This window comes from Corvus cornix, chromosome 5 (assembly GCF_000738735.6).
Source record: "Corvus cornix cornix isolate S_Up_H32 chromosome 5, ASM73873v5, whole genome shotgun sequence".
NCBI classification, from domain to species: Eukaryota; Metazoa; Chordata; class Aves; order Passeriformes; family Corvidae; genus Corvus; species Corvus cornix.
Window position 1 is genome coordinate 52268061 of NC_046335.1, and position 24364 is coordinate 52292424.

A 24364-nucleotide genomic window follows, 5' to 3' on the forward strand; every position below is an offset into this window, starting at 1 on the left:
GACCCGTCACAGCTTCAGAGCTACTGACCCCACACCAGCTGCCTTAATGGCTCTTGAAAATCAAAATGTGTGTATCTTCAGAAGAGCTACAACTAGAAAAAGGCAATGTTCTACTCAAATTAACGGTGGCCTGAACTTTACTAACCCAGTTATTATTACACTCACTACCTCAGAAACAGCGTAAGACTTAGCATAGTGAACATTATACAAAGAAAACTCAAAACGTTGGTCTCACTTGAGTAGTTTCTCTTCCAACACTGTGGCAATTTGAGTTTGCTGTGATGTCATCCACACAGTTTCTTACACCACCCCTGCAAAGGTGCAATGGAAGAGGTACCTTGCTGGGACTGGCTGTTACCAGGAGACAAAGAACACTTTGCAGTAAACTTCATGAGCCACCTAATGCTTCATTTTGCTGCAGTATTGCAAAGGAATATATAACATGGTTGGTAATGCTGCACATCACTGCTACCAACAGAGCCTACATACAAAGGTCACACCTTATGAAATGGTTGTCAACTCCTTCTGATTGACGGTTCTCAAATGTTGCCTTTTCTACTTTCAATGCCAAAAACACCACAGAATTTCAACCTTGCACAGAAATACTTCATTCATTAAGCCACACTTTCTTAAGAAGTCTTTTTCCTCTTTCCCAAAATAGAGATTCGATTTTGTTAAAAATGTGAAACAAAAGTATTCCTTCACAAAATATCCAGCTGTGCTGAGGTACATAGAATCCATTGAGAATAAACCCATTTGCATTCCTTGTCTTTCATTTTCCCACTGACTGTACTTGGTGTGTCACAAAGCTCATAGAATCACCAAATGGTATGGACTGGAAGGGACCTTTAAAGATCATTTAGTTCCAACTCCCCTGCTATTGATAGGGACATCTTCCACTAAACCAGGTTCCTCAAAGTCCCATCCAACCTGGCCTGGAACAATTCCAGGGATGGGGCATCCACAACTTCTCTGGGCAAGATGTTGCTGTGTCTCAGCACTCTCTCAGAAATTAGAATTTGCTATTAGCACGTGACAAAATTTTGTCTGAGAGACATCCTGATTCCATTTTATTTAGCATCCTGAGTGCAGCACCAGGATTCAACCCACAGCCTTCTGATACAGAGCCCCAAGGTCTACCACTTCAGTTAAAAAAAACCTCCAATACCTGCCAATATTAGCAAAGCTGCATCCTGTTTGCAATTCCCCTCTGAGATGGACTGAATGCTTATAAGCAGATCTGATTCTATTCAGGAAAGGGCAATCATGTTCTCCTTCAAAAAGACCTCCTCCTTTTTATTATGCTTATGTCATACTATCTTATTTATACTACTATTATTTCCCTTCTTTTATCTTCCCTGCATAAGAGGGGAAAATACTGGTATTACAGATCCTTCTGGATTTCAAGATTGATGTGTTCATGATAGAAAGAGAGCTCTCCATGCCTATAATTTTATCCTTTTGTTTTCTCCATGTTTTATGTATGAGTGTGATTTGGCATACAACATATAGATAAGCTACAGATAACAAGCAGTTGCAGACTGCTACATCTTGTAGCGTTCACTGAGGAATTGCAAAGGGAGATATTAGCTGAATATAAATGAAATGCTCCTACTCTTTTTTTTTTTTTTAATAACTGCAAGAGAACAGTCTGACTGCTCACCCCACAGCTCCAACCCTGGCCAAAATACCTGTCTGAGTTTCTGTAACTGTTCTGCAAAATTCGGTTTGATTTAAGGGTCCCCAAGTCTGCCCTGTACCTCCACTGGTGTTTTGATCCCCAGAACTTCAATCTGACATTTGGAGCTTACTTGGTCCCCAAAACAACACGTAAAACTTCTTAACAAATGGAAAATGTATGGAGCCAGCACTGGTTCAATCCCACAAAGGAGGTACTGCAAATTGCAGAGAAATTTAGCCAGTCATGGTTGGCTGCTTCACACACAAAGAGCACAATCGGTCAGTAACAAAGAGCAGGAAGAATAATTTTCTCTCCTTATCCATGTGCTTTCCTGACTAGGACCCACAAGGGATTTGCTGATAAAACACAGCTTTGTCACATTTGTCAGACCTGAGGCTGTCATGGAAACATGAGTGATGTGACAATCTTTAACGAGCCACTGTCGCAAGGGCAATCTGTCCGAGGCAAGAGTTGCTGCTCCTGTTCAGCAGTGACACAGCCCAGCAGGTCCCAGCATCACCCCACTGCCACAAGTGTCCTGGACTGTTTTGTTTCGTGTCCACGATAGTGAAAAAATATTTTACAGGGTTCCCAGTCTACAATGGTGGGTAAGTTTTTTTTAAATCAGATCATAAGCAAATCTTGAAAGGATAAGTGTTGAAATGATAAGCTGAGCCAGAAGCCTGGGGTTTGACTTTGCTGCCCTTCTGCCCACCTTGCAGAAAGCCCACCTCTCATCCAGAAGAATAATTATGTTTTAACAAGGTTCTCTTAACTCCTTCACAATATCAGCTGGCTTTTTTTTCCTGCCCTGTTCCTCCAGCTATTTCCTAGCATTTCACTTTTCTACCCAGACTCAGGAGCAGCTGGCTGTTCCCTCATGGCAAGCAACAGGTTTCTCCTTTTCTCATGACAAATCATTTTTTAATAGTAAACATTTTAATGCTTCCAGAAGCCAGCATATCATTTGGCTCCAATACAGGTAGTAAAAACTCAGGCTTCTCAGGAACCAGTGGCAGTTCATTTTGGAGTCTGTCCTGTCACTGTGTCCCTGAGGGACCCATGTGATGCCAGATCTCAGAAGACAGTCAGCCCACATGCACTGCTACTGTAGGCAAGATCACACCAGCAATGCAGCTGCCAAAACATTACACTCCTGATACAGCTCAGCAAGAGGCTGATACACAGGAGAATTCACCTACTGCAGCCTGGTTTTGTACATGGGAATATTGAGGTGGAGAAAGAGGAATTTGTTCAGGATTTCAGGGCATCTCACAGCCTGGCTGGAGCAGCCATTGCCTGACTCCTGAAATCCCTGGACAGGTGGCCACATTCAATCCGTCTACCCTACCCAGATCATGAACTGCGTAGATTTTCCAGAAAAATCATGGAACGCTTTAGCATAACTCCACTGCCTTCCTCTACCTGAGGATCTTGCCATACTTCTAGAACAGGTAGGACACCCATTATCAGAGTCACAAGCACAGGAACTGCAGTGGGAACTGCTGACAAGGTGCTGCAGCTGATGACCTTGGGCTGCCTTTTGAATGCCCAGTTCTTCCAGGTGGTTATACATCCCAGCAGGCATTCTGTGCTATTGCACAGCACCGAGGCAGGTTTACATTTCTACTGAATCATGTCTACATTTGTTTTCTGCTGTCCATACACGTCAGCCAATAGTAAATAAACCACAGCAGGGACCTCAGCTCTTGATGGGTTTCAGCGGAAACCTGGATAATGTCTCCATTGGAGAAGAAAGCAGACCTTAATGCCCACATCAAATCTGACAGCACATTCTACACTGAGATTGGGGCAAAACACAGCATAACCTGCTGATGGGGTTCTCTGCATAACCAGCTTGGACAGCAGTCCCCGCACCACACGAAGAGCTCCAAACATGTGGGCACAAAGTCAGTGTTTCTAAATGCTCTTGGTTCAACCTCTGCCTTCACCCAACCTTTACATAAAACAACTCTCATGACTAGGGGAGAATTTTGCCTTCTTGCCCCATGCCTCTCTCCACTCTGACCTTTTGTGACTCCTGCCACACTAGAGCCTTCCATAGGGAGGGCAGGGGGAACAGTCCCATGAAAGCAAGTGACATTACAGCTTGATTCTGTAGGAGGCAGAGGCTTGTTGCTGTAGGAGGCAGACGGCCTAAATGGACCATCTTACGCAGCTGCAGGGACAGAACTGGCTCTCCTTCGCTGAAGCCTCAGATCAGGGCAAGAGTACTGTAACTGCGCCTCAGGTGCCCAGGCTGTGAGCAGAGTCTTGCTTACAAGTGGCACACAAGGGCAGTGCTTTCCACAGGAAATGAAAGGGGTGACCACACAGGCCCCTACACAAGTGCTGCAGTAATACTGCTCAACTTGCAACCTACTGTCCTGTGCTGCTACTGATAAAAAGAGTACTGAAAAACCAATGTGTGCTCTTAGATCTTCATACCCTTCCAAATGCCAATCTGCTGCCCTGAGCCTGAGTGCAGCAGGATCAGTGCAACAGTGAAACCCAGTCTGATCCACAGCAGAGCAGCTGTAATCCAGAGCATCAGCTGATTACACAGAGCATATCCATTGTCCAAAAGTAGTTTTATTTTCACTCTTCCCTCTGAAACCAACTTGACTCTTCTCCAAAAACCAACACCAGAATGAGTCACTTGAAAATATTTTTTAGGTGGGTTTTTAAAGACTGAGTTGCAATACGGCCCCTGCCCTTTGACAGCATGCCAGGAAACCCCCAGGTACTCTCCCAGAAAACTGAGAGGGAATGAACGCAAAACAGGCTGAGCTGTTCAGCTTCTCACCTCCCCCAGCACGGGCTTGAACATGTTGACAGCAGGGTGGTATGAAGATGGTTTTGTCCCCCTACAAATCTTTTGGATAAACAGGATTGTGCTCTACATCAGAAATCTCTCCTTGTAACTTCAGTCAATATTTTCTTGGCTTGCCACTCTTGACAGTCATAAAACAGCTCTCTCTGGAATACGCCATTCAAATTAATCAGCTGTCAGCTATTCTTTTAAAACTAATAATAGAAGGTCTGCATGAGCCTGTGAGAGACTGAAACATGGGAATGCGAGCTGTGCAGCTGCAAATGTTTCCATACTTTTGCAGCCCTCAAATTGCTTTTTGCTCTCTACCAAGAAGGCATGAAACAGCATTGCAGGGAACAGGTTTTGTACTGTCAAAATTGCCCAACTGTCCTCAGCATACCCATAAATGTGGTAAACGTTTAGTGACGCCTTTTAACTTTCAAGAAAGCTTTAAAGACAGGAGGGATGTTTCTGGTCATAAACCAACAGGCTCAGCTGGCCCAGGAGCACAGATAATTTGATGGCTTGTATCCTTTGGATGCCAGCTGCACAGGGTATGCCAGACTGTGCTCTTGCCACTGGCAGAATTTTAGCCTCCAATTCATCTTCTTGTCATCAGACTGCAACAGGATGGGGAAAAAAGGTTCTAGGAGGAAGCACTGCCTCTGAAAGGATGGGGAAATAGGACTCCTTTGAACAGCCCCTTGACTACAGCAGCTTGGCTCCAAGTGGGCAGAGAAGATTAATGTTACATGAGGCTTGAACTCAGAATAAGAGCTGGCACTGGAGGAAAGCCAACTGTGCAACACTCCTGTAACTGATTAGGGGACCCTGTTGTTGTCACATGAAACTAAAGAACATCTGGGAGACTGTTCAAAAAACACTCAGGTTGGAAGCATGTTTGCAAAGCCTGATGAAGGAACAAGAGCAGCACCTGCCTTTTCCAGGTCTGCCTAAAACTAGTATCACCTGGGGACTTTGCCTCTACCAGCAGTGGGTTCATTTTCAGCCTGAAAAAATACTTTTAAAAGCCTCTCAGGCTTTTAAGAGAAAGAAGCAGTTTAAATCCCAGACCGGAAGCCTTAATTATAATGGATTTGTGTGAAAGTTGCCAGATCTTGCCCTGCTCTGTGATCAGGGCTGTGCCAAGAGTCTGCTTTGTGTCACACTAGCAACTGCGCTAAGTTCAGCAAAGTAACTGGGTCAAAGATGCACAGCCAGAAGAGAGATCACAGATTAGCACTAATGAGAGCCTTCACTGCAGAGCAGAATGACAGTGCCATCATGTCGAGGTTCTTGCTGTAATTAAAGGTAGCCATACTCATATCCAATGTGAGCTGCACAGAACAGATCTTTTTGTGTGTCACATTTTACACCTTGGGAAGACACTCATGACCAGAAAGCCAAACATGAGAGGAGACAATGGAGAACTCCTTGTTCATACTGCTGGAATTGAAATTAACATACAGAAAATCAGGAAGTATTTGAGCATCTTATGAGCAGCTCTACTAATCATGCAGCGCTGTTGTTTTCAATCAGTTAATTCTACCTGTAGTGGGCATAAGGTTACAGATGAAGAATACTGATCTCATGTTCAAGAATTTAATGGTACGTCTGTCCACAACACCAGGTGCTCTGAAGATCAGCCTTCAAAGAAAATAGCAGAAACAGAGAAAACTACAGGGTTTTTCCAATGTCTCACAGACTTTCTCTAAGAAGAAAAATAGAAAAGACTCTGCAGTTATTTAGAGAAAGGAGTAAGATCAGAATCAAGTATTGAATGGTACAAAGTCAGCCCTAGGCTTCTAGAGAGCCTCAGCTCATTTACAAAGCAAAGTATTTTTAGTTAATAAAGACAAATACATCAAGGTAGCAATTAACCTGGAATTCATTTCAACAGACATCCCTTCTGCTGTCAACCTAGAGGTAGAGGATGTACAAGGAGTTACACAAGACAGGATCTTACGCAAGCTAATACAAGCAATTGAAAACACTATACCTCAGAATATAAAAACTACTCAGTAGACAGTCAAGAAGAGAGAACAAAAAAATATTTCTACTGTGTCACTCCACTTTCCTTCTAAGTACAATGAGACAGAAAGCAATTAATCCCATCAAAGAACCATGCCAATGTCTCTGGAAAACTCAGAGCCACTGACTATCCACAGACAGAGTATGGACATACAGCCACTGGCAGAAACATGGTGGACACCAACAACCTGTGAGGATATTTATATCGGGACAACACAAAGCAACTGGCTTTGAAATACAGAAATTAATGCACTTAAAAAGTGATGACTACAGCAAACTCTAAATGCTGAGCTAAGGACCTGTCCAGAGGTGCTGTGTTAAACACAGAGCTGTTACACCTGCAAGACTCCTGCAAGAACTCCACCTGCCTTATGAGCTATCCCAGCAGCCCTCCTGAATTGCTTACTCCCTCAACGGATGAAAAAACAATGTGTCAAGCTTGTTATTATTGTAGTTAAAAATACATTTTTTTTTTGTTATTATTTCCTACTTGTAAGTTATCCATAGCATAACATATGAAAACTTCATTTGAAAACGTTCAGAATGCTAGAACATATGGAAATTATCTTAAAGGACCACGGGAATGATGCCTTGTATCACTTTTCAAAGTAACTTGCAAATGCTACAGCACAGACCATTAAGGGAAATGCCACTCAGCCAGAAACTCTAGGAGAGAATTCACCAGGCTTCCTGCTGCATCACAGCAAACACATATACACCAAAAACCCACTGTTGCCTTTGGTATGACCAGCTTGCAACACCTTGCAGATCTCTCAGGATTCCCAAGATGATCATCTGTAAAATGTCACTGCTTAAAAGCAGTGGCTCTGATGTTGAAAATCATTAGATTTTTCTGTCTTAGAAATTTCAGGGACTAATAGCATTTTCCTGCAAATGAGCCTTAAACTTGGGAAACCATCAAAGTGTTCTTTCTTAAGGAGGCAGATGGCTCAAATCAGCACACCAGCTCCACAGATATTTCATTTCTGGTCAAAAACAGCACAAGGATTTCTTATTAAACTGGCCCCAACCATCAAAGAGATGAAATTTTTTTTTTCCAAACCGGGCTATCAATATTTGCTAACAGTAGTATTTTATTTATGGAATCAAGCTGGTAGGCAAGAGGTGGACACAAAGTGTTAGGCAGTCCTGATGAGTCCTCAGTTTGCAGATGACAGCTGTCAGTTCTGCTCCGGCACAGCCTGCTGTGAGTGCTCTAGGGTAGGTCACAGCTATGATAGCATTTTTTCCCTAAAGTCTTCCTGGAACTCCCCTCTGAAGCACAGCCCTTTAATCAAGGAACAATTTGCGCAGACAGACACACACACATACACACTTGTAAACAAGAGCCATTTGTGAGGTGAGGAGGTGGGATAGAGGGATCCGATTTCCGTTCATTGCACTTTCCCCTCTAGGAAGGTATGAGGAGAAAGTGGAGATCAGCACCACCATTATCTCCAGCGTGTGTTATTAGCAGCCACGCTGAAGCCAGTCAGCAGTGCCTGGCATTGTTTGGAACAACACAAAAGACCTTCTGTTTGGAAAGTTCAAGAAAGAAAAGGGAGAGCCTGTGGCCTGGTCCTGCAGTCAAAAGACTGACACAGAGGCTGGGAAGTTCTCAGGCAGAGGCTGATCCCAAGCCCTTTGAAGTTGACGGGAAAACTCCCATGGACTCCAGCAAACTTTGGATCATGACTGAAATACATAGAAGGGAACAAAGCAGCATAAAAGTAGAAACGAGCATCTCCAAAGGGGAATTTAAACAGCACAATGGTGACCTAATATATTCATCATGGTTGCTGATACAATGCGTTTTTGTGATGTTTGGCAAAGTAGGATTATATCAAATTTTTAAGTCTTTTCATTAGGATATAGCAGTTGTACACTCATCATTAGGTATTTTTCTGCTTAAAATGCTATACATTATACCCTTGCATTGAGTGTTTAATATAGCATTTAGCAAAAGGAAAGCCGGGAGGAAAAGTCCCTTTCAAATTGCTGAATTTATGACTTTTCTGCTTTCTCTCCTCAGCGTCTTTCCCCAAAAAGGCTGATTTACAGCTATGAAGTACACAGTCTAGGACTGAAAACCCTATTAAGAACAATGCTGCCAGCATCATCTATTCATGAGCAGCCGCTTGAGACAGAGCCCAACCCAGAAGAAACTCTATAGCAGCACATTCTCCACACAATTACTAAAGGATCCCAAGTGCAGGGAGGCTCCAAATCCTCTGCTTAATTATACCTTAATTAATTTTCTCATTAAAGATGAATATAGGAGCATTCAAGATGAAAGAAAAGTCTTCTGATTTCTGTAATATTTCCAAATTAATTTTCTTGCATATAGGAGTAATCATTGCAGTGGGTTTAAGGTTTGGTGCTGCCAAGGTCCTAAATGGTATTTTCTAGGAGTTAATTTGTTACAAACTTTCTTTTAAACACTTCTTGTAGCCTTTGCACAAGATTCAACAAAGAGCCAAAGTAACTCCCTTCCCGCCCCCCCCTCCCCAAAACAAAAAATGCAGGATGTTTCCTCTTTCCCTGGTTAATAGAATCCAACTGTTGCCGCATGACATCATTCCCCAGAGTTAGGGAATCCAAGCTCGCTCCGACGCTCTCAGCTGGGAGTAAACACCACCACCAGTAAGGAAAAAAAAGAAAAATCAAACTTTACAATGGGAGGACATAACATTAAAAAGGCAATTTTTGTTACCTGAAATTTGGAGCATTTCCCTTTCCACTCCATTCTCAGATTTGTATTTCCCAGACAAAACTCTGTGTTATTATCTGAGGCAATCAGAAAACCAGTCGTTTAGTGTCTAATACCTGCTGTGCTTCCCATAACTCCTTCATATGACCTCTCGCAGCACTGATTCCAGCTAAAATGATTGCAGAGAACACAGACTGGCCAGGCCAGTTGTCATGGAGATCTCTCTCCCCCCCTCTTCATAAGCGCGCGCGCACACACACACAGAGATTTAAACAATTCTGGGAGGCATCCACAAAACAGCATGCCTTTTCATCAGCTAAGTTTTGAAACATTCCACCCTTCCTCCAGCCCCTCCCCAGAGTCAGCCCAGGAAGCTGAGCTTTGGTCAGGAATTGATTGCCGAAATTAGAGATATTGCCTTCTAAAAAAGGGAAAACGACCACAAAACCTGTATTTTTTTTCCCCCAGAAGGGAAAACAGAGATGTTTGCTCACCAAAGCTTTGAATTAAAAGTAAATCTATCACATTCAGCCCTGCAGGCTATTTGTCTTTGCCTGCCTTGCTATGAATTTGATATCTGAAAGCACTAAAGCTTTGTTGAAATACAATCATGCAGATTACAAGAAACGCTGTTGGCATGGCCTGAGTGCTTACCTTGCTGTTCTCCCAGTATCAAGCCAGTGACTTAATTAGCACAGGTATTCATAAGCTCATGCAGGACTTCCTGTATTCTTTCATGTTTCTGTAATTAAGAAGAAAATTGGGCAGGTCAGGAACTCAAACAAACAAACAGAAAAAAAATCCCCCAGCTAAACAAGAACACACAGATACATCTGGAAGTTTTCTCATACTGACTGTAAGTTTAAGTGCCTCTTACCCAAAACTTGCTATCTCCCAGTTAAAGGAGAAACTCATTTCACTGACATTTGCGAATACAAGAACTGATTAGTTTACCATATTCACTGGCACCATGGTTGCAAAACAAAACTTACTCCAAACATAAATAAAGACATACAACATTTTTTCCTTGACAAAAAAATCTAAATTAATCCCCACCAACGTCATATAGGAAAGTCTGGACTGATAAATCAAGAGAACAGAAAATACTTTATAAAAAAGAAAGAACATTTATTAAGAAAATTCAGTTTAAAAAGTATTTGGACTCAGAGGAAGAGTACTGTGCCCAAAGTTTTTACATTTTGAGAAATATCTTGGAGACAATCTTTAGAGCATTTAATCAGTCAGTCATTCAAAGTTTTAAAACATCATAAAAGATACTGAAGGGACTTCATGAGTGTGCTCTGCAATGAGCAGTATAAGCAGCAGTCCCTCTAGTGGGCAGAAAATTGCAAAGCTGCCTATGCCAAGCTAAATAGGAAATCAATTTCTCCTGTATCTATTAACCACTTCATTGGGCAGCTATGTTATTCCACCCCTGCATTTAAAACTCAACACCAGCCCATGAAATCCTTTATATGTTATTTGGGGAGCTGAACACAAGAAAACATACATTATATAATCAACATAACTAGGTTTATAGATGAGGAGACTAAAGAGTTTCAGCATATTACCCTTCTGGTTGTGTGAGATAGCCAAGATGTTTCATGGGAGCACCTGTCTCCCCATATATCCATTATTAGATATAAACTACACCAGTTTTCTGTACTTCAGAAAACTAAATTTTGTGAGTGACAGAGCTCCCAGCAGATTGCACACTTAAACCACCTCTCTCTCTAACAAGAACATCACACGAAGGCATATACATGAGGCATATTTTACACTGTTACCAAAAACTGCATGCAGACTACTCACAGGCAGATAAATATAACAAGACAGCTGCTTAAGCTATCAAGGGTCCAGAAGATGCTGAAATGACATCATATCAAATAGTTCCTAGATATGAAAGTGCCACATGCTAAGTTTGCAATTTCACACTAAGTTCCCCTAAGAACGCATCAGTGATGCCCAGCCAGAGCCATGAGAGACAAATACTAAAAAATTTAAACTTGGTTTTGTCCTGAAAGTTTCCTTTGGTGTATGACTAAGGTAAATTCATCACATGTGGCAAGTGGGCACAATTTCAGCAGTGTGACTGGGGAAAGAGGGAAACTGCTAATTCCTCCCAAGAAAGTAATGTTTTACACTACATCACTGCAGAGAGAGTGTTCAAAGACACAGAAGTGATAAAAAAACATCCTAGGATTTGATCAATGGACAAGTGAAATGGCTGATCACGCTCTGATCTTCTATAGACCCCATCACTGGTAACTCTGGAGTATGTACCAACCATCTGCATCACATCCCACTCCAGCATTCATGGCTCTGTGGCACTTCATTCTGTGACCACATCTGCATATATGGCAAGGTTCTGGGGGAGCAGGCAAGCTGGCATTTAGAAATCATTGAAAATGCTCAGTGCATTACATATGCACTCTGTTACAGTTTAAAATTCCAAGCAAAGCAAACAAAGTCCTTAAAATATATCACGCATACACAAATATGTAGGAACAAGGCACAGGAGTAAAACTATGACCCAAGCTTTGGTCTTGGGCAGGTAACTACCACAGAAGCCCTCAGACAAGCACATTTCTATTCTAAGCCTCATGAATACATCCCGAATCAGCTTCTTGCCAAAAGGTGACATATGTAGCTCAGACTGATCCCAGTGAAACAAGAGCTATTCCCACATTTTACTTTTTTCTCACTGGGCTTTCGTCTGAGCACATCAATACCTCAGAACACAATTTAGAATCAGGACAGAGTCTGAAATCATAAGCAGAGGACATGATGAATAGCTGGTTTTGCATTAATTACAGCATCATGGCTACCCTGCCATCAAAAGGCATCAGAGTGTGTACCCTCACCCCCTGCAGGAGACAGAAAATCCATTACTCACATGCAGCTGATGTTTAGTTTCTTATTTCCGATACACTTCCCATTTCTGACTGGTTGAACACACTCCTTCCTACGCTCCTGGCCCCATGATGCAGCAGCCACGTGAGGCGCAGGAGCGGGCATGCACTGAGCAGGGTGAGTGCCCAGCAGGAGCCCTCACCAGGCACACCTGCAGTCTCTGCCTGGAGACCTGCAAGGGAACCATGAGCTGCCCACTCTGCAAGCTGCCTGGTCTGAGATTCTTTACTGAATGCTTTCCAAGCAGCCATCATCAGCAACAGGAGAGGAAACAAAAATCAGACTTGCTCCTCGTGAAATTTTATCACTTTCAGTAGGGGAAAGCACAGCATCAGAGGTGAGCTACAGACTAAGCCAGCCACAACACCAGCACAAACCTCTGGTAGGTATAAATTCAAATTAATCACTGCTCCAACTTCCGTAACATTTTCCTTTGCGGTTTTTAGATAAAAAACACTCTTGCAAAGTTACTTAGGATTTTTCCCCTCCTCAAATAACTTTCTGTGCTTCACAAGGGCTTTTGCCCCTTTCCCACTGAAGATGGCCACCTTATTGCTCCTCCTTGTGTCACCTCTACACATTTACTGACCATCTTCTCAGTGACCTCAACAAATATATATTTGTTTGAAATTCCATAATTTAAGACCCAACAACAAAAAGTGAAACTTAATTAATCTGTCCCAGTATGTTTTTAACCCAATACTGCTGCAAGTGCCTGCAGCTCCTGCTGACCTCACTGGGAGAGTCAGGGAGCTTGGGAGCAGCACTTCCTCATCACCAGGCAGTGACTTGCAGAGGTATGGAAATAAGGGGAAAAGCCCAAGCCAGCTCTTAATGTAAAGCACACATGCACTACAAAAACTGTGTTCTTTGCTCTTTTTATAGAGACCCAGCACTCAATACTTTTGCATAGGGAATTCTGTGGACTACCAGGTGGGACAAAGTGATGACAGGCAGGGCAGCAGCCACCACACACTCTGAAGCCATCCCACAGCACCACTGACTTCTTTAAACTAACAGTGCACAGCACTGGCCCTTATTGTTACACTCCAACATGATGGTGTAAGAACACAACAACAAAGTAAGTGGCACAAGATAACACCTCTGATCCCAAAAGCATCATTCTACTAAAGCGATTAAACCTTCCACTGCCTTAAGTGGCATGTTAATTTCAATTTTGCCTCAGTGCATGTTTTGCTAGGATTGTGGTATCAAAGTAAGTAGCACAACAGTACACTGTAGCCTTGCAAACGATAGCAAAGGAGTTGACCCAACACAGGAGCTCCCCAACTGCAAGGGGACTGCACAGGCAAAAGACAAAGATCAGTCAGCTATGGACTTGTTTTCTTTCCCCATTTCAGATCCATTACTTAAAGTGTATGCACAACTCTCTTCTAACAGGAGAATTAAGTTTCCATTACCTCAATGGTCTAGCAAGGATCACGTTTGCAGCATAGTACTGGTTTCATTAACCCAGAAAAAAGAAATGCATGTGTATATCCCCAGTATTTATACAGTACGTATATAGGAAATGACTAATCATAGCTGCGCTCTCTTTGAGATGCTGCCAATCCCTTTATGGCCCTATATCCCATTTCAGTTTGATGTCATTCTGCAAATGAGAGCCTGCCATTCTTGGGTCTGACCCTGACGCTGCAACTGTGTGCAAGACAGCAATTTGGAAAGGTTTCTAATTCACTGAAACTAAGAGGTGATCTGTACCTGAGGGCCATGACAGGAAGCTGACATGCATTCAATTCCTCTGCAAACACTCATTCAAAAATAAAGTGGCTTAACTTTGTGGATATTATTATTTTAGGCCCTGATTCAGCAAAGCATTTAAACGCTGACTTCAAAAGAACTTAAAAATACACCAAACATGTGCTACAATATTTTACCAAAGTGATGGTTTAGTAATGTTGTATATTTTAGAAAAGAGAGGTCGAAAGAGTTTTTATTTGGCAATTAAAGCTTTAAGACACTGTTTGGTCATACTGGGACACAACCCCTATTCTAAACCTGCTAATGATGCTGAAAATTTGCTGAGCAATAAGCTGAATAATTCCTTAATAAAACAACTTTAAACATGAACAGCATGGAATTAACTCATGCGAATGCCTGGTTTGAGAATTATCCATACCTATGGTCTGATTCATGACAGGAGACACATATTACAGCTCCCCTGCTAGAAAAGCAGTGCAAAGCCAAACAAGCCATACAAACTGGCTCTGGGCCCAGGCAGCCAATTCAGTCAGCCCTCAACATCCCAGCGCTGCAAACTGTGTCAGATGGCACCAGGCCAAGGCACAAGCCAAGCCAGAGGGATAACCAAAGGTGGGAATCTCATGTAAGTAAGTCCTTTGCTCCTTAACTCTCCAGAGCGAGCCCTGTCTGCAACCCATCTTCCTTCCAGTCAACATCCTTCCTTGCATGGCTCTGCCATATTCCAGGCATGCCCAAAAGGAAGAGACAGGAAGCTGTAGGTCCAAAACTGATGGAGAAGACCCCAAGGAGAGGATACAAATATCCTGTCTGTATATCCCCATCAAGGGTGGATTTATGTCCCAAGAAGAAGGGCAAATAAGACAAGCAGGTTTTCTCTGGGAACCAGCCATATCAGGAGAGATGTCGATGAGTTGCTTGAAATTCCACAGGATTTCTGATTTGACCCTACATGAATGCAAGGTCTCCATTTGTCTCACTTCACTACTCTTTCTTTCAAGTAAAAGTGAAAGGACAAGTTTCTGTTGCTCCTGTTCACAGCACGCATCCTGTGACACAAGATGATACACATGGGACTAGAAGACAGTTCAAAAAACAGATCCCCTCACACCTGGAATTGCACGGAACCAGAACACACAAGAATATAACTCTGGGAGGACTAGATCTTGTGTGAATCTGAGCAAGTGCTGCAAAGCTTTGACTTACTGGGAACAGAGGGGCACATAAATTATGGGAATACAGATCATATAAGCCAAATCCCCAGCTGAAGGGGAACTTTTCAAATTGTTGTCAAGGTAGCCCTTCCTGTACTTGTATCCAGGAAGTGGGACAAAGAAAAAGATGCTGTTGGGAACCATCTCTATTGATATACCGGCTATATGAAGTTAACAGGGAAGAGAATCTTTTAGCAAAGCAAGGGACGCAAGGACATAATATTGCAGGGACGACTTCTGAAGCAGAATATGGGTGGTGGTTGCATTTTTCACATTTTTCCCCCTGAAAAGATGCTTTCCAGAGGAAAAGAGTTCTTAATTTAAACTCAAAATGGAAAATGTGGGCCCCTAAGGCTGTGCATCCATTATGATATCACCTTGTTTACATGAGAAAAAAAAAATCACAACCGATAGAACTGTACACTCTTTGAACTTCTAAATAGATAAATAAATAGATAAATAATGACAACATGTTTTGTGATTCCTTTTGATCATCAACTATGAAAGTTCACAGGAAGTTTATGCAACCCCCTCTGACTGGATAGATCTTATCTTCGAAATGCTAGGAGCCAAGAGACTCCAAGAAGAAAGTGTCAGCCCGATGTTCCTTTGGACAAAAGGCAATGACTTCTCTGTGTGCTAACACAGTTGGCTTCCTTTATTTTCAGTTGTGACTTGAACTTCCAAGCTGGCCTGGAAACCCTGTGAACTGCTGCTAACATGCTGGGGGAATGCCTGTGAGCCCCACTTCTCATCTCTGGGGAGGATGGATAGTGCAAGCACTGGCCCAGCACTACTCCCCATCACCTTCACCCCATTGAAATCAAAGCCAGTGGTGTTTTCTCAGGGATACAGAGTTTGTCTTTTGCGCTGTCATAAACATCATAGCAGGCAGATTTTAAGCCACAGACAATAAAGCATTTTCTCCTCTACTTTGGATAGAACAGATAAACATAATATTGCTTTGAATATGCAGAACTCCTTTCATTCAAGGCCCTCAGGGTGCTTTGCAAAGCCATGTAAATGTCACTCCAGTGTGGCTGCTTGGAAAAAAGGAGTTCAATGGCTTTGTGTGCAAGTCTGCACAGTGGCCCTCTGGAAACTGTGTGTGACCAACAGTGTTCTGAGCACCAGGCTCTGCTGCTTCCCCCAAGGCCAGAGTTAGAACCTGGGAGGTAGTTGGAGTCAGTCAAAATTGGAATGTTCCAGAAAACAATTTGGGCATGGGAAACAGCCAAAATGAAGCTTTTTTTTCTAGCTGGTTTCCAGTGCCACAGAGGCAATGAAAGCCAGTGACATTGGAGTGACTAGGATGAGTTTGTGCAGAACAAAAGAAATCCAAAACCAGACCATGCAGACAGTTCAAAAACATTTTATGAACTCTGTGTTTGTTTCTCAGTATCTCAGTGCTTTCTGGGTTTACCAATGGAGTGTGGTACAGAGATGTCCAAATGAGCCACAACCATCCTAACTCCAGAACTGGAAGCAGCACAGCTCCAACAGCACAAAGCAGTGCTTGAACTAGTGCAGCTGTATTTCCTGGGAAGGGGCCGTGGCTCCACACAGCGCCCAACTGCACTGTAGGGCGGTGCAGACCTCCTGGAGTCAGCTCCAGGGCCCTTTGTGCTGACATCCATTGTGTGGCATACACATTCCCTGAGCAACACACTGCAGACCACAGAGAAGGCCAGTCCCGGGGCTAGAAATTCAGCTCCCAGCACCCAAGCTCCAGATGAATGCTTTAAAATCAAGGTCATCCTTCCTTCTTCAGTTCTGTGCATTCTTCCAAACAGAGCTGGGGGATGTGTCTGAAAATAGCCCCACGTCAAGGATAGACTGTCCCAATGTCCACATTTAGGCTGCTGGAGAATCACACATCTACCTATCTTTTCTTCACCATTAACAGTAAAGGTTATTACTTAAGGAAAAAAAAAAGTACATATTCTGCTTCATTCTTGTCAAAACAGACGGCTCAGAGATAAGATTTTGCCTCTTGACATGAAAAAGCATAATTTCTTATTTTCATTAAATTACTTCCCATTTTAGAGACAAAAGGAAAGCAAGAATCAACCTTTTTTTTTTTTTCCACATCAAACCAAAAAGGGTGGAACTTGGGAAAGTACCAGTGCTTTTCTTCCAAGTCTGGGAAAACTATACAGTTTACATAGGCCAGGACACTGTTATAGATATTTTCCCTTTAAAACTCTGGATAAGGTCCATGTAGTCACATGATGTTCCCCATTGCTATGTACATTGTTTTAAGGGGGTGGACAAAACTCACTCCCTGCAACTGCTGCTGCTTGCTGTTCATACTATGGAAGCAGTGGAATCCCACAACACAGGCTCAGCATCAGCCATTTAGTGTGCACAGACCACACACCAGAAAGTTTGCAGAAGACCTGGTTGCCGGTGAAGAAGAGCAAGCGAAACCTCTCTTAGCCTCCATTTCTAGCTAGCCCCTAACCTGGGGAAGCACTGAACGCTACACCGACATCTCCACCTAAACCCCACAGCTGGGCCAGGCTTCCAAAGGAACGGGACATTCCTAATCAGTTCCACAGAGCTATGCCAAGATTTAAACATGTAAGCTATGGCTGTTACCCTTGCAGCTGGGTGTGTGTGTGCTCACTGCAAACACAAGTTAGTGCCTACAGTGCTGGAAGCAGCTCATGGAAAGTCTGAACCGTAAGATGCAAATCATTAGGAGCACGCATCACAACTTGCTCTGGGGAAAATTCCCCATTCAAGAAGAGACACGCTGATTACGTCTCCAGTTTTCTGATTTCCTGACGTGTGAAAGTCTCATCAGCAAACGTGAGAGCTCTGTGCTTACTGAAAGCATAAAGCAAAGCTCTCAGTTTGCCAGAAAGAGCGCTGAAAGGGCTATTTTGCACATATGCATGGTGTTGAAAACCTCTGTGCTTCCTCCTGCACTGCGTGGAGGGGCCTAACAAGGAGTCAGAAGAGTCAAATGCTGCTCTTGATTTTGACCCCATGCAGGCATATGACCTTGGATGGCTTTCTTTGCCCAGTAAAACAAGGCCTGTTCGGCTTTCTGAAGGTGTTGGAATAATGCAATAAATTGTAATCCCACCATGAACTTCAAACAATATCTATTTTTGGTCACGTTATACAATTCTGTACATTAAACAGCCTCTAAGGCTGTTTCCAGTTTCTTAACCTGCTTCACATCTATGCATTTTTGATATTCCTTTCAGCCTGGAAAAGGCCAAATATGAACAGGGTTTTCTCATCATCCTTACCACTGAAATAAGAATTTTCCCTCACCATTTACATGGTCCCAGAGAGTAACAAATACAAATGCAGTCCTGAGCCACTGAAAGAATTAGAACCTGATTTTTACTGCCTGTTTATTCTGATGAAGTCAGAATTTTGCACAATTTTTCTTAGATCTTTGTAGGTACATTGTGAGATTTAAAAGAAAAAAAAATCTGTGCTGTGAGTCAGTTTTAAAATCCCCTCCATCCAGCTGCATTCAAAATAAGCTGCACTGCACCTGTCTTGCAAAAACCTCCACAGTGGTTAAATATTCCACACAAAGTCTTGTGTCTTATCACTAGTTTTATCTCTGGTTTACCTGGGCGTGACCTGGAGCAAATCTTAGTAATTCTAATTCCTCACCTCCTCTAGAGTGGCTCCCAAGTATAATTCACATGGCTTGTGAACCAGCTGTAAAATGAAACAGAGCTTGCAGCCCCCATTCCCAGATATCTCAGACACTCATAGAAAGCCAGCAGGCCAACACAATATAGAAGATGTTTGTTAAACACGGTGTCATTTTACATCCTTTTGTAATGGCAGCTCAGTACCTCAGAAAATACAACCATCCCCTGCAACTCAGCATGAGACAGAGGTAACTGGAACAACTTTCTGCTTTCTACCTGTTCCCCTATCTCTAAAGGGCTGATAATAACTGGAACTATTAGAAATACTATTACAATAAATTCATTAACCACTGACTGCTGGAAGGAAAACATTACTGTAGTAAGAGGAGACTGGCTATATCTCTTTCATTTTAACTGGACCCCCACTAGTAGGCCCATTTAGGAGGCTGCATTAATACACTCCTCAGAAACACTTTCCTTATACAATTTTAAAATGGCACAGTGAGCTAGGAATGGAAAAGAAACGTCATGCACTGTCATGGACACGGAGAATAAGAGTCAACTCCTTGAAGTCTGTCTCCTGGATGAAAGAGCAAGCCCATTAACAGGAGAAGGTGATAAAAAATCCATATGCAGCACAGAGCACCTCTAAAAGCCAAAACAACAACAGGCAATTGAGGTGGAGAGTGGAGCAGACCGCTATGACTCATAGGCTATAAGTCTAGTCAGTGAAAAATCTGGCAAAAGTTTGCTGTTTGACTATGTCTGTACATTCCCAAGAGATTTATAGCTGCTTATTAAATCATCTGTTCCTCTTAAAACTAAAGAAACTGTATATGTTTCACTGGATTTTACATCTGCTAGAAAGACCCATTAACCATTAGTACAGAGTAGAGTTTTTCCTTTTGAGTGAGTCATTCAAAAGATTTCAAGACATTACTTGAGAGAGGAAGCAAAACCTACACAAGTGATGGGCTGCAGCATGATCCAAAACCTGCTACTTCAGGATGGATCTCCCTCACTGGCATCTCTGGTGTGCCTGGCTTATCTTCAAAATGGGTCTTTTGAGTAACAAAAACTTTCTGCAGAGGAAAGGAAAGGAAACAAGTACTTTCTACAGAGGAACGTTCTATTGAGGAAATAGTCATGGCTTCAAGTAAACGAGCACTGTGGCTTGAGACAGGGTTTGTGGAGCAGGTTCATGGAATGTGGGGACACACAGGCACACGCTGGTGCCAGAGGACCTGTCAAAACATGAGGAGATGGCAGTGTCATCAGCTTCCAGACAGAAGCTGCTACGCTTAGGAGCTGGAGGGAAAACACCACTAGCCCTGCAGTGGCATCTCAAAACCCAAGGGAAGAGGAGAAGGAGCTGTGCACAGTCCTGCCCCAAACACGAACAGTGCGGCTTGAGTGCTGGCTAGTTCACAGGAGAGCAAGACAGAAGGATGGGTAGGGCTGTCATTTCCATCCTGCTTAGCTAAACAAGCTGTTTTGTTATCTCAGAGTGCTCTTGGAGCATCTCCGCCCCTACCCTTCCCATACATTATCCATTGTAAAAACCTGCATTAATGAAGAATGTTCCTTCTCCCATCTCCACTCCCCTCAGTCTTACTTCTTTTGGTCTTTTTTCACCCTTGGGCACACCCACAGATTAGCTCTCTGAGATAGCCATCTCTCGATGGTAACGTACAAAGATGGTATTAAATAGAAGCCATTTGCTGAGGCATAGATGGGGCTGAACATCCCGAATTCCCAGAAGGTAGGAAAGTTTTATACATTTTAAATTAACCCCTTAAAAATAAACACAATCCATGCACATTTGCCAAACATATGCGAATGCAGAAATAGTGTATCTACAGCTACTTCAGTGCTAAGACTGGACTAGAGATGTACTTTAAAAACACCAAAAATGCCCTTCAGGGTCAGACCAGCAGTGCCTCTGGCTCCATACTCTGCCTTCAGAGGCAGTGAAAGGCAGTGCTAGTCAGGACAAGCCCAGGAACCTCGCTGCTTTCTGGCCATTTTCCCTCTGTCCGTGGGAGACCGCAAGCTGTGGGTGAGCAGAGCTGAAAAGCAGCGAGATTTACAAAATGTTGCTAACGGTGCTTTTGTTACTCCTGCTGTACCACTAAAATCCTATTAAGTCTGTAAAGCGAAGCACGACAGAAAGCCATGTGTGAACTGTTGCACTTAGCTGAAAAGTCAGCAGCTTGGGAGCTTGAGAACACAATAATGAAATCAAGACCCACACCAGCTCACGCACGCGGAACGCCCAAAGGCTGCGAGCGAGTGAGGGAGCCGAGCATCATCATGCCCATGGGCGCAACTGCGGCAGATTTGCCAGCAGACACTGGATGGGGGACAAGAAGGGATGGGTTGCTCAGCACATTTCTCTTTCATGTTTTTGAATTGCTGCCTTGTAAAAGTCAATTTGCTAAAAAACATGACAAGATAATGGTAGGTCCTGCTGAATCGGCACAGCTATGCTATGCCAAACTGATTCCTGCAGTAAATCATGTGCACTTTCCAAACACAAAGGCAGGGCTGTACAGCTCTGCACACTCGTTATTTACTTTTGCCAAAAATGACAAAACATCTGTCAGACTTGTTTTCTCTTGATTATCTCTGCATTGAACTATCTTCACTTTAGAACTGAATCGATACAGAAGGAATAAACAAGCATAAAGTCGATCTCCCAGCAATCTGTACAAAAACCGAGCCAGCATATGCTCAGTAGGTTACAGCCCATCTCCTACCCTACAACTGCACAGACCCAACCATCACCAGCTTCCTACCTGATGCAGTAACTAACTTTGATATGTCTGTCAATTCATCACTAATATGCTGAGACTGATTTACTGCTTTCCCTCTTAAAAAAAAGGAAACTATAAAACAATATTGGGGGGGGGCGGGGTGGGGGGCGGAACATCATTATGGGAATATCCATACCCAGCACAGTAATACCACATCTCAGCCCATTCAGGGTGAGACATCATGACTAAGGCATATCAGCCCTGCTAGTCACATGCTAAAGGAGTCAGGTTGGTGGCACGGAAAATCAAGAGCATTAGTCAATCCTGAGCGATCACCTTTGTATCTTTTGATTTGACTCTCCTTCCTTAAAGGGGGCAGCTACACCAATTAACATCAGTTGCCTGCTCCGTGTCAACTTTGCTCCCTGTGTCATGTACATGGCAACACCGAATCTCGTAACAGGTGAACTTGGAGAAACTCACAGCACAACTCACCCTAGATCAACACCACCACACCCGTGGGTGTCACCCACCCACCTCCCCAGAGATCCAGCCAGGTAATAAGCTTTGCAAAAGGAGAAGGAGTGATCGTTGTATTTCACAAGCACAGGAAGCACACAAATATTACTGTCCACTCTCACCACAGGAAACACCACATGAGAGCTGTTGTGAGAATTCCATCAGCCTTCCAGGCCAGCATGGAACCTGAGTGAGCCCTTAGGCAAGCTAATGAAGTCAATGCTCAGATTTCAAGCACATGCTCGAGTATTTGGCTGAGCTGGGACCATTTTCAAGTGTGGGATGCAGAATCCCACTCGACGGTTGCTTCAGTGACAGACTACAAAAGTATTCTTGACATATAATAATGCAGTAATTCATGGGGGTGCATTCTCCCTTAACCATAACCTCAGACTCATCTGTTCTTTGCAAGCAATTGTTTCTCAAGGAGAGTTGCTGTGCCCCTCATCTGAAACACAGAGAACAGCTGCCAGCCACAATAGGAAATGGTTTGCACTGTTTGAAAGTATTTCTGAAACCCCACCAGTTCCACTCTATGAAAAAAAAAAAAAGAAAACCCAAGCCAAAAAAACTCAAGTAACAACAAGAAAACCCAAGCGAATTTGATAGTCTTTATGTTGTTCATTGACGAGAAGCAAGGATCTTTGTTTTCGCTTTCAGACCATGCTGTTATTCACACAGTGAATTACAGACCTAACCACTCCTATAAATGGCTGTTCCCCGAACTCATGGTTTAAGTTTAGGTCAAAAGAAGATCATTCACATGTGAAGTATGACTCTCCTCTGGCAAAGCAAAGCCTTTCTGGTTCCTGACAATGCTATATCTAACTTATTTTTAACTGTCCTGATTTTCTGCCTCTTTTCCCCAAAATAAAAACTGGTAGATGTCAGAAGAAAAGGATTCTGCAATCCTCAATTCAAAAGGTCCCCTGGAGGCAAGCTCAGAGCCAGGAGTCAGCCAGCGACAAGCATGGACAGACTAAGACCTTCTAAACCCCAAGTTTCATTCTAACATGGTACCACTGACCTGCCCAAAGTCACATGAAAATCTCAATGCCTCAAGTGCAGGATTATAACACTTGTTTACCTAATACATGGGTTATCATAAAGATGCAGTTTATAATAACCAGATTGCTACCATTTGCAGATGACTAATGCTCCTCTGATGCCTTATAATACTGTGACTACTACCTGCACACTGTGATCATCAAGGAAAAAAATTATGCCCCGTAAAACTTACTTAAAACAAAGCAAACACATATTAGGCAATATAGGTTTAACCTTGTAAATTTAAGGTAATACAAGGTAAATTTGTCTAGTCCTCTACAAAGGCACAGCACCTACCTAGCAGAGGCTGCTTCATTAAGCAGGGTATGTAGTTTTGAAGGCATAGTTCATTTCGCCAGAGTTTTAGATGAACAAGTACCTGTTTGCACCTGCTAGTCAGGAGCTGAAATAACTGATAAGGAACTCTATCCACAGACACCTGGAGGCGAGTGATTGCTCCTGTCCTTAATGTGTCCACAAAAATGCAAACACCACACCAGCCACTAGGCTCCCAAGCCGACCAAGAGCAGACAGCTATTTAAACACATACAGGACCCTGTTTTAAAGTTGTAACAATGGAGTCAAATAACAGGACACCCAAAAAACATGCAGCAGAGTTACTAGCTACTCCCCACTCAGTTTGGTTATCACTGATGCTTAGACCTTCCTCCCACATGCCATGCTGTCAGAATCAACAGGCAAGTTTCCGTGGAACTTCAAATCCTGGAAGAGTTTTGGAGGCAGGGGGTGGGTGGAGGATTGGATCAGTTTATTTTTTTTAATAGTTCAATGTTTTCAACATGTTTGTTTTCTACCAAATAAAACTGGATAGGTAGTGAAAGGTGCCAAGGACCAATCAAACCTCCAAGGGTCTGAAAATGAAACCTCAAAATGCTTTGTTAACTATTAAAAACTTTGGAAGCAAATTAGCCTCATCTGTGTGGCTGGCAGGAAGATAAAACCTCCCAGTGCACAATCACATCTGATTTCCTGCAAAGCTCTGCTCTGAAAAGCAGGTGTTACAGGAGGAGAGTGCCTGCGTTGCAAACAGCCCTGCTCACCTTCGGTGCAGTTCCTGAAATGGGAGCAAAGTGGAGAGCTTGGCCATAAAGCTGTGCTATCCTGATGCATGAGAAAGCTTCTAGCTTATGAGTTAGCATCTCTTTTTAAATAAAAGACAAAAGTAGTAGGAGAATATCACTGAAAAGTTATTCCTTTCCTTCTCTTCCCCTTCCCCCAGCTTTCTAGAGAAAGTACTTTTTAGGGAAATTGCATACAGTGTGTGCAATCCTCCTGCTTGGAAAATTTGGTCTGCTAATAAAATCAAATG

At 43.0% G+C, this 24364-nt stretch overlaps 1 protein-coding gene across 5 annotated transcripts in view; it reads right to left on the bottom strand.

The window, feature by feature from the left end:
- The window catches only part of DENND2B (DENN domain containing 2B), a 153508-nt gene that overhangs the window by 107052 nt on the left and 22092 nt on the right, over positions 1-24364 (bottom strand). For 3 of the 5 annotated variants that reach the window (XM_039553312.1, XM_039553313.1, XM_039553314.1), the window contains exon 2: positions 9892-9979. The gene's annotated coding sequence lies outside the window, so the exon portion shown is untranslated. Of the gene's footprint in view, positions 1-9240; positions 9422-9891; positions 9980-24364 lie in introns of those variants that run through there. The other 2 variants (XM_039553315.1, XM_039553316.1) reach the window with 2 other exon arrangements.